A 10978-nucleotide genomic window follows, 5' to 3' on the forward strand; every position below is an offset into this window, starting at 1 on the left:
GCCTGTTTTTTTTTTCAGAAACCCAACTGCAAAAAATGAAACTAAAGTATGTAATGCAAGGATGTAATCACTTTCAAGAGGAAGAAGTTCGACTTTAAGTGAGAATTATAAATCACTTAACATGATAAAGAGATTCTGCAGGTCATTAATCGATGTATAAAACCAAAATATAATGTATTTTAAGTTACACAGGACATAAACATGGAAGCAAGATGTATAATTAGGATTATTCATAATACATATAAATTAATTAGTGCAAACCATAAAGAATGACTAAATCCTTAAGGCCAATGTCACATCAATGCACTGAACTCACTATTTTATCCATCTAACAGAGCCTCCAAATGTTCTCACTGTAATTTCCCCCTCATGAATGAATTTATGCTGCACTAATCTAAATGTTTGGGGGAAAATCAAAGGCATTTTACTAGCAGTACTCAAGCTGACTTACCTTTGTTTGAATAATGGAGAATTTCGTAGCAATCTTCCTTCCAACACAGTGTGTTTGTTGTGATTCATGGCCTGCTAAAATGGTGCCGCACTCCCACAATGCATTGCAGCGTGATGTAAACTCCAAAGTCCTATTTCCTTTTCTTAATCTCCTTTCCTTAGCCTCGATGGAAACATCAGCGTGGGAAGGAGAATTGCTAAGGACTCAGGAAAAGACAAGAGCAGTGCTGAGAATTGGAACAGCCTTACACCTGCCTCTCTTTAGCAATGTGACACCGGATATCCGCCTTTTGAAACTACAATGTGCAGAAGATGGACTAGGAAACAAAGATCTTATTTCGCCACAATGTGTTCTAACCCTGTTGTTTTATGGAGGTCATATAAATGAGAAAAGCCTGTGAAAATATCCCTTTGTTACAAAGTTTGAATTTTAAAGAAGAAGGAACATTTAGTGTCAGATTTACTAATGCGTGCAGCAGCTAAAGGACTTGTTCTGATGTTAAAAAGCTGCTGAATTTACTGAAGAGGCTCAGTGTCAGCTTGTGACTCAAAGTTGTGCCATATGTCATATATCTTGGTCTCAAAAAGCTTTATATAAATGCAATCCATTATTATATGTATTTATAAGAGTTTCACTTTCAGGAGAAGAAGATTTATAGGAGTCGCACAATGTCAAATTCCACAAAATCTCACATAATATGCTTCTCCTGTATCACCTTCTATTCATTGGCTCTCTGTTAAATCCCGAATTGAATTCCAAAACCTGCTTCTCACATTCAAGGTCTTGAAGAAACAGGCCCCAAAACAGAAGCTGAAAAAAAATGTTTTTAAGACAAACACATCTCCAAAAATCCCAGTTTGAAAACATTCCAGACTCAGTGTCATGAGTTTGGTGCGAATCTTTGATAATGTGTGGAGAAGGCTCTGTGCCAATTTTACCAACAGATAAGGATTTTATTGTCTCCAAAATCTTAAAGAGGTTATTGAGATTGTTTGAAGTGTCGATAAGAAAATGATCAGCTTTGACTTTTCTAACAACAGCTGTGTTTACAAAGCATGTTTGATCAGTTGCTGTATAACCTGTGCTTCCACAGCCACACACTCAAGTAGAAAATGGTAAAAACACATCCAGCTGATTTACGTAGGAACGTAAATGGTAAATGGTAGGTCTGAAATCTCTAGATTATTGCAAAGTGCTTGTTCTATATCTAGCCAAGGTTTGTCTAAGAGGGTATGTTTTAGCCATCCTGAGATAAACTGAAGCCTGTTGGCTAAGAAGTAGTGCTGAAAGTTAGGTAGTTCTAATCCTCCTTTATCCTTGGTCTTTTGTAGTGTTTTTAAGCTTATACATGGTGGTTTATTTTTCCAAAGGAATTTGGACATATATGAATCTAGAGATCTGAACCAATCTTGTGGCGGTTTAGTTGGGATCATTGAGAATAAATAATTTATTTTTGGTAAGACCATCATTTTTATAGCGGCAACCCTTCCCATGAGTGATATGGGTAGACATTTCCATCTAGCCAGATCATCTTCTACTTTCTTTAAAAGTGGGATATGGTTTAATTTAGTTAGATCTGCAATCTTGGGAGAAACGTTAATACCGAAATATTTTATATTTCCCGATTGCAGTGGTGTAGAAGAAGAATTATAGAAGGAGCAATTAATCGGAAGGACTGTAGATTTTGACCAATTAATTGAGTAATCTGATATTCTTGCAAAAGAGTTTATCAATTCAATCACCCCAGAGATATTGGTTTGTGAGCTCTGGAGAAAAAGTAACACATCATCCGCATAAAGGCTGATTTTATGTTCCACGTTCTTGCATTTTATGCCCTTAATTACTGAATTCTGTCTAATTGCTGCTGCTAGTGGTTCAATAAAAATTGCAAACAGTGAAGGGGAGAGTGGGCATCCCTGCCTGGTGCCCCTCAGGAGAGAGAAGCTGGAGAATGTTTGGTCATTCTTTTTGACACAAGCTGTTGGGGAATTATATAATATTTTTAACCAGTTAATGAAAGAGGTTCCAAAACCAAATTTGTGTAAAGTTGCAAATAGAAATTTCCAGTTAACTCTGCCAAACGCTTTTTCTGCATCTAAAGAAAATATTGTAGTTTCAAGGTTTTTACTGTATGAGTAGTCTATCAAATTAAGTAATCTATGTGTATTTGTTGATGAGTGCCTACCTTTAATGAAACCAGTTTGGTCAGGGTGAATTAAGAGGGGGGTTATTTTCTCTAGTCTCTTCGAGAGAGCTTTGCAGATTATTTTAAGGTCTACATTTATAAGGGATATTGGACGATAGCTTGAGGGATATACAGGGTCTTTGCCTGGTTTTAGCAGGAGATTAATGTTTGCAGAATTCATATTTGATGGAAGTCTGCAGCGACTTTAAAACAGGGGTCATATGAGCACCCTTGTTTGAGCGGGTCAGTAGCCTCGCTGCAGAGTTTTGAACAACCTGTAGGCGGGCTAGCCCTTTCATGTTTAGACAAGTAAACAGGCTGTTACAGTAGTCGAGTCTTGTAGAGATAAAAGCATGTATTATCATCTCGAGTTCACTTGTTGACACGATGGATCTAAGTTTAGAAATGTTCCTCAAGTGAAAAAAGCAGGTTCTTACTGTCTGATTTAAATGTCCCTCCAAAGAAAAAGCTTAATCAAAAATGACACCCAAGTTTCTAAGGTTATGTTTCTGTGAGGAACCTAAGTCACCCAGTCGTCGTTTAATATTAGGTATTGCACTGCCTAGTGCAATAATCAAAGTTTCTGTTTTGGCCGGGTTTAGCTGTAAGCAGTTATTGTTTAACCATTGTTTAATGTTGGTTAAACAGTCAATCAGATTGGAGAGCTTATGAGCTTCAGCAGGCTTAAAAGAATAATATAGCTGAATATCGTCAGAAAAAAGATGATAAGATACTTCAGGAAACTGCTGTATTATCTGACTTAAAGGAAGAATGTATATTAAAAATAGAATAGGTCCCAGCACAGAGCCCTGAGGAACTCCACACAACAACTCTGTAGATTCCGACATAATCTGGTTTGCAGACACACTAAAACTCCTTTCAGATATATAAGATGAAAACCAGTCTAGAACAGAACCAGACATCCCAACCAGGTCTCTCAATCTGTTTATCACGATGGTATGGTTGACTGTATCAAAGGCTGAGGTAAGGTCTAACAAGACTAGGACTGTGTATTCTCTGGAGTCTGTTGACATCATAATATCATTAGTAACTTTCAGTAGTGCTGTCTCAGTGGAATGCAATTTACGGAACCCAGATTGAAAACGGTCATGGATGTTATATTTCTCCAAGTATGCCGTAAGGTGGACAGCTACTGCCTTCTCAAGGAGTTTTGACATAAATGGGAGTTTGGAGATAGGTCTTAAATTTTGAAGTAGTGTTGGGTCCAGGTTGGGTTTTTTGAGCCTTGGTTCCACAATGGCATGTTTAAAAAAGCTGGGGAACACCCCAGTCTGAAGAGAAACATTAAAAAGGTTCACAACCCAAGGACCAATGGTGTCAAAGGCATTAATAAAAAGCTTAGTGGGGATAATGTCTGAGGGGCTTGAGGACGGCTTCATTTTGTCAACCAGGGCTGCTATTTCATCATATGTTACAGTTGTAAAAGTCGACCAGGAGTACAAAGGGATTGCCTGACTTGGAGAACAAGAAAGCTTTGGGGAGATTTTAGCATTGATGTTGTTAATCTTATGAACAAAAAATCGGAGGAGTTTATTACTATCTACCTTAGAGTGTACATCTAAAGGTACCACATCTGGGGAGACAATAGCACTAACAGAGTCTAGAAAAATATTCAGATCTAACAGTTCTCACCGTGTCATTTAAGGAGAGCATGAGATCTCGAAGATGGAGCCTGTGTACGTCAAGTTTGGTTTTCTTCCATAGTCGTTCTATTTTGCGGCATATTCTCCCTAAGTTTAAGATAGACTCATTTTTCCAAGGGCATGTCTTCTTTTGTAAAGCCGAGCTTGTTTTAATAGGTGCCACTTGATCCAAAATGGATGTGCATTCCCTATTAAAAGACTGAATAAGAACATTTACATCGTTTCCGGTAAAAAGTGGAGATCTGTCAAACATAATGGAGAACCTCTCAGCAGTAGTCTCAGTTATTATGCGTCTATGAGTTTTTAACTTCACAGGCGTCTGTTTAGAGCTAAAATTAAGTTCAACAAAGATACAGTTATGGTCACTCAAATGTACATCCTCAGCAAACACATTGCCAATGTTGAGGCCCAAGGAAAAAACAAGGTCCAAGGTATGGCCTTTTAAATGGGTTGGACCGGAGACATGTTGGACAAAGTTAAAAGACTCAGCTATAGATAGAAGTTCAGCTGCAGAGTTAGATGAGGCATCATCAATATGAATGTTAAAATCCCCAAGAATTAAAACTTTCTCCAGCTTGATAATAGAAGATAAGAAGTCCATAAAATCCTTTAAGAACTGAGTAGCAGGGCCAGGAGGGCGATAGACTAAAACACAATAAAAGATGTTCGTAGAGCCCACCTTAATTGTTTGCGACTCAAAGGAAGAATAGTTTTCAGTTTGCATACCTCTGCAGGTGAAACTGTCCTTAAAGACAACAGCAAGACCTCCACCACGGCGACCTAAACGGGGGGCGCCCAAGTAAGAGCAGTCTGCAGGACACAGTTCGTTTAGGTGAATAAATTCGCCATCCCTCTGCCATGTTTCAGTGAGAAACAGAAAGTCCAGGCTTTTCCTTGTGAAGAGCTCATTCAGAGAGAAGGATTTGTTTGCGATGGAGCGGGCGTTCAAGAGCGCAATCCGATTAAAAGCTGGCAGCGCAGGTTTCCCATCAGCTTGTCGGAGTGGAACTGACAGCAAACACCGTGTCCGCACGCGAGGTCTCCAGCGGCGCCACGGAACCGGCGGGGCCAACCACCGGTTGTGCGATGCGGGCTGTGAGGGCGCAGCGGTGGGGAGATAATCGGCAAAATCCAGAGCATCAGATGGGCAGGATCCACGCTGTAGTGGCTGCAAGTACGTGTTTCCAATCAAATCCGGAAGGGTAACTGGCAGCAGAAACCGGGGACGCCTCCAGACGAGTTGGGAAATCTCCGATCTGTAGGCTCATCTGATGTGTACCTGGATGCCGGCCCTACAGCCTCTTTTCCTCGATTTCTTCTTGGAATTGCTTAGGGCACGTTTCTCAGGTAGCAAGAAGTAATCCGGTGAGGTGGAAGAGTGCACAAATGGTGGGGGGAAAGTTTTTCTATAACTGTCCCAGTCATCATAAAGACGTTCCATAGACTCTTTGATGTGGAGCAAGGAAGAACGGTCGTAAATCACAGCAGCATAGCTCCATATATTAAACGTCAGGGCTGATATAAAAGCAAAAAATACAATACAACGTAGGCAGGTAGACGTCAAGCCGAGCAAAGGCGCCATCTTCCTGTCACAGTCCTGTCACAGTCAGCTGACTGTCAGGTGCTCCTATCAGGGCTTCCTGGAGTTCACCTGGCGTCAGTGGTGAATCCAGTGCCATTGCTTGAGTTTCTAATAATTTTGGAAGACTTATGTTGTCCATAAACTGATCAATTTCCTTTTTAGATGGGTTTATTTGTGGTGAATACAGCGTTTTATAGAAATCTCTGAAAATGATATTTATTTGTTTCGGGTCATATATTGTGTTCCCAGATGAATCTTGAACAGCACATATAGTTGTTTTTTCTTTATTTATTTTTAGCTGGTTTGCTAGAAATTGACCAGATTTATTACCATGTTCATAATTTTGTAAGCGTAGTCTTTGTACTAGGAATTTTTTTTTTTTTATCAATTATCTCATTTAATTCTAGTTGGGAGGAGGAAGAGCCAGCAGCAGCTGACAGATGAAGAGCATAGACAGACTGTTCCCTGTTTGTGAAGGACTGCTAGAAAAGTTTAACATAACTGTCTGTCCTGAATCAGTCTTATTAGGTAAGGCGCTCCTTCCTTCTGGGAAGGAGCGCCGTCGCCCGAGAAGGAGACGTTATCGACCATCTCTTCCTTCTGTAATTATTGGAAATGTACGGTCTTTGCACAATAAATTGGATGAGCTCACGTCGCTAACCTGGTCACAGAGGGAGTACCGGCAATGTAGCATCATGATGCTAACGGAGTCGTGGCTAACACCACTAACTCCGGACACGAGCGTGACACTACCGGGATTCCAGCTGCTTCGAGCGGACAGGACAAGAGACAGCGGTAAGAGGAAAGGAGGGGGACTGGCAGTGTTTGTGAATGACAGATGGTGTAACCCTGGGCACATCACTGTAAAAGAACAACTCTGCAGCAGAGACATTGAGCTGTTAGCCGTTAGCATGCATCCGTACTACCTGCCCCGGGAATTCTCGCATGTTATCGTGATAACAGCGTATGTCCCCCCCTCGGCCAACGCGGATGCAGCCTGTGACACTCTCCACTCAGTGGTCAGCAGACTGCAAACACAATCTCCAAGAGCCCTCCTCATAATATCAGGGGACTTCAATCATGCCTCACTGGACTCCACACTGCCCACCTTCACCCAGTATGTGACCTGCCCAACCAGAGACAATAAAACACTGGACTTACTGTATGCCAATGCTGAAGAGGCATACAGTTCATCACCTCTCCCTCCCCTGGGCAGATCTGATCACAACCTGGTGCACCTTGTCCCTGTGTATGAGCCCTTAGTGCGCAGGGAGCCACCAGCCACCCGCACAGTACAGAGATGGTCGCAGGAGAGCGAGGAGGCTCTTAAGGATTGTTTTGAGTCGACTGTGTGGGAGGTGATCTGTGACGACCACGGAGAGGACATCGACAGCCTTACTACATGCATTACGGACTATATTAATTTCTGTGTGGATAACACCGTACCTACCAGGACTGTACGGTGTTTCTCCAACAACAAACCTTGGATTACCCCGGAAATTAAAGCTGTCCTCAAGCAGAAGAGGAGGGCCTTCAAATCCAAAGACAAAGAGGAGTTGAAAAGGGTGCAGAGAGAGTTGAGGGGACTGATAAGGAATGGGAAGGATAGCTACAGGCAGAAGATGGAGAACCAGCTTCAGCAAAATAACGTTGGTGAAGTCTGGAGAGGCCTCAGAACCATCTCGGGCCACAAACATCAGAACTCTCTGCCTGGGAGGGATGTGAGGTGGGCAAATGAACTGAATCATTTCTTCAACAGATTTGATTCAGCCATGAGGCAGTCTCCAACATCGGCTGCAGACTCAACCACCCCCACTGCTGCTGTTCCACCTCTGACACCTCAGACACTTCACACCTCCTCTATTCACCCTGCTCACTCCTCCCCACCCCCAACAACAGCATCCAATACACAATCAACACAAGGCTCCAGCCTGTCTCTCTCAACCACCCAGGTTAGGAGGGAACTGAGGAGGATTAATGGCAAGAAGGCAGCGGGTCCAGATGGCATCAGCTCGAGGGTCGTCAGGTCCTGCGCGGACCAACTGTGTGGTGTGATGGAGCACCTCTTCAACCTGAGCCTGAGGCTGGGAAGAGTCCCACAGCTCTGGAAAACCTCCTGTGTTGTACCAGTGCCAAAGACTTCACGCCCCAAGGACCTCAACAGCTACAGGCCGGTGGCTCTGACATCCCACCTGATGACCCTGGAGCGGCTGGTCCTGGCTCAGCTTCGGCGCCTTGTGAGCTCATCACTGGACCCACTTCAGTTTGCCTACCAGCCTGGCATTGGAGCGGATGATGCCGTCATTCACCTCCTACATCGCTCCCTCGCTCACCTGGAGACCGCTGGGAGCACTGTGAGAATCATGTTCTTTGATTTCTCCAGTGCCTTCAACACTATTCTTCCCTCGGTTCTGAAGGACAAGCTGGAGAACTCTGGAGTGGACCATCACCTCACTACCTGGATTTTGGACTACCTCACCGACCGACCACAGTATGTGAGGACTCAGGGCTGTGTGTCGGACAGGGTCGTCTGCAGTACGGGGCCCCCACAGGGAACGGTTCTGGCTCCGTTCCTCTTCACCATCTACACTGCAGACTTCTCCCACAACTCCACCCAGTGCTTCCTGCAGAAGTTCTCTGATGACTCTGCTATAGTCGGCCTCATCACTGATGGGGACGACAAGGAGTACAGAGGACTGACTCAGGACTTTGTGGACTGGTGCCAGCTGAACTACCTCCAGATCAATGCCAGTAAAACCAAGGAGCTGGTGGTAGACTTCCGCAGGCACAAACATCCTCCACTGCAACCACTGAACATCCAAGGTATGGACATTGAGACTGTGGACAGCTACAGGTACCTTGGTGTTCATCTGAACAACAAACTGGACTGGACTCATAACTCAGACGCCCTCTACAGGAAAGGGCAGAGCAGGCTGTACCTGCTGCGGAGACTCAGGTCGTTTGGAGTGGAGGGCCCACTCCTGAAGACCTTCTATGACTCTGTGGTGGCCTCAGCCATCTTTTATGGTGTGGTCTGCTGGGGTGGCAGCATCTCTGCTGGGGACAGGAAGAGACTGAACAGGCTGATCCGAAGGGCCAGCTCTGTTCTAGGATGCCCTCTGGACCCAGTGGAGGTGGTGAGTGACAGGAGAATGGTGGCTAAGCTGTCATCCCTGCTGGACAACATCTCCCACCCCATGCATGAGACTGTGACAGCACTGAGCAGCTCCTTCAGTGGGAGACTGCGGCACCCACGGTGTGGGACGGAGAGATTTCGCAGGTCTTTCCTCCCCACTGCTGTCAGACTCCACAACAAAGACTTTAACTGATCAAACACCCACATCCACAAATGTGCAATAACACAAATGTGCAATAATCTTTCTGGCACCGTTGTATTTTTCACTCTGTTGTATATAGCATTTGTATTTTATTTTTATCCTATTGTATATTTTATTCTATTTTATTCTACTGTATATAGTATTCTATTTTTATTCTATTCTGTACAGTTGTGTACTGTATTTATTCTTATTTTATTTTATTCTAATTGTCCTTCATAACTTTTGCACTGTCCACTTCCTGCTGTGACAAAACAAATTTCCCACGTGTGGGACTAATAAAGGTTATTAGGGGAGGAAAGACCTGCGAAATCTCTCCGTCCCACACCATGGGTGCCGCAGTCTCCCACTGAAGGAGCTGCTCAGTGCTGTCACAGTCTCATGCATGGGGTGGGAGATGTTGTCCAACAGGGATGACAGCTTAGCCACCATTCTCCTGTCACTCACCACCTCCACTGGGTCCAGAGGGCATCCTAGAACAGAGCTGGCCCTTCGGATCAGCCTGTTCAGTCTCTTCCTGTCCCCAGCAGAGATGCTGCCGCCCCAGCAGACCACACCATAAAAGATGGCTGAGGCCACCACAGAGTCATAGAAGGTCTTCAGGAGTGGGCCCTCCACTCCAAACGACCTGAGTCTCCGCAGCAGGTACAGTCTGCTCTGCCCTTTCCTGTAGAGGGCGTCTGAGTTATGAGTCTAGTCCAGTTTGCTGTTCAGATGAACACCAAGGTACCTGTAGCTGTCCACAGCCTCAATGTCCATACCTTGGATGTTCAGTGGTTGCAGTGGAGGATGTTTGTGCCTGCGGAAGTCTACCACCAGCTCCTTGGTTTTACTGGCATTGATCTGGAGGTACTTCAGCTGGTACCAGTCCACAAAGTCCTGAGTCAGTCCTCTGTACTCCTTGTCGTCCCCATCAGTGATGAGACCGACTATAGCAGAGTCATCAGAGAACTTCTGCAGGAAGCACTGGGTGGAGTTCTGGGAGAAGTCTGCAGTGTAGATGGTGAAGAGGAACGGAGCCAGAACCGTTCCCTGTGGGGGCCCCGTACTGCAGACGACCCTGTCCGACACACAGCCCTGAGTCCTCACATACTGTGGTCGGTCGGTGAGGTAGTCCAAAATCCAGGTAGTGAGGTGATGGTCCACTCCAGAGTTCTCCAGCTTGTCCTTCAGAACCGAGGGAAGAATAGTGTTGAAGGCACTGGAGAAATCAAAGAACATGATTCTCACAGTGCTTCCAGCGGTCTCCAGGTGAGCGAGGGAGCGATGTAGGAGGTGAATGACGGCATCATCCGCTCCAATGCCAGGCTGGTAGGCAAACTGAAGTGGGTCCAGTGATGAGCTCACAAGGCGCCGAAGCTGAGCCAGGACCAACCGCTCCAGGGTCTTCATCAGGTGTTTCTCCTTCATTTCTGTCAAACGACGCTGTATGAAAGGTTTCTCATGGTTAGTATCATGGTTGCTAGGCAACCTAAGCAGCGTGACGAAGGCCAGACCATCCCATTTCACAAGCCTCTCACTTCCACCTTTCTCGTACTTCCTAGTACGCACTGTAGATAGTACGTGAACTGCATGTACTACAAAGCGTGCAGTCGCTGGATTGGGACACAGCCAACATGTCTTGAAGTTCTTCAGAGGCCTGGTAATGAACTAATCATTTGATTCAGGTGTGGTGACCCAGGGTGATATCTAAAACCTGCAGGACACCGGCTCTCGGGGACTAATGTTCCCTACCCCTGTGATATGGGTTGCTCTACCTAC

The sequence above is a fragment of the Pelmatolapia mariae genome, linkage group LG9, assembly GCF_036321145.2.
Source record: "Pelmatolapia mariae isolate MD_Pm_ZW linkage group LG9, Pm_UMD_F_2, whole genome shotgun sequence".
In the NCBI taxonomy this organism is placed as follows: Eukaryota; Metazoa; Chordata; class Actinopteri; order Cichliformes; family Cichlidae; genus Pelmatolapia; species Pelmatolapia mariae.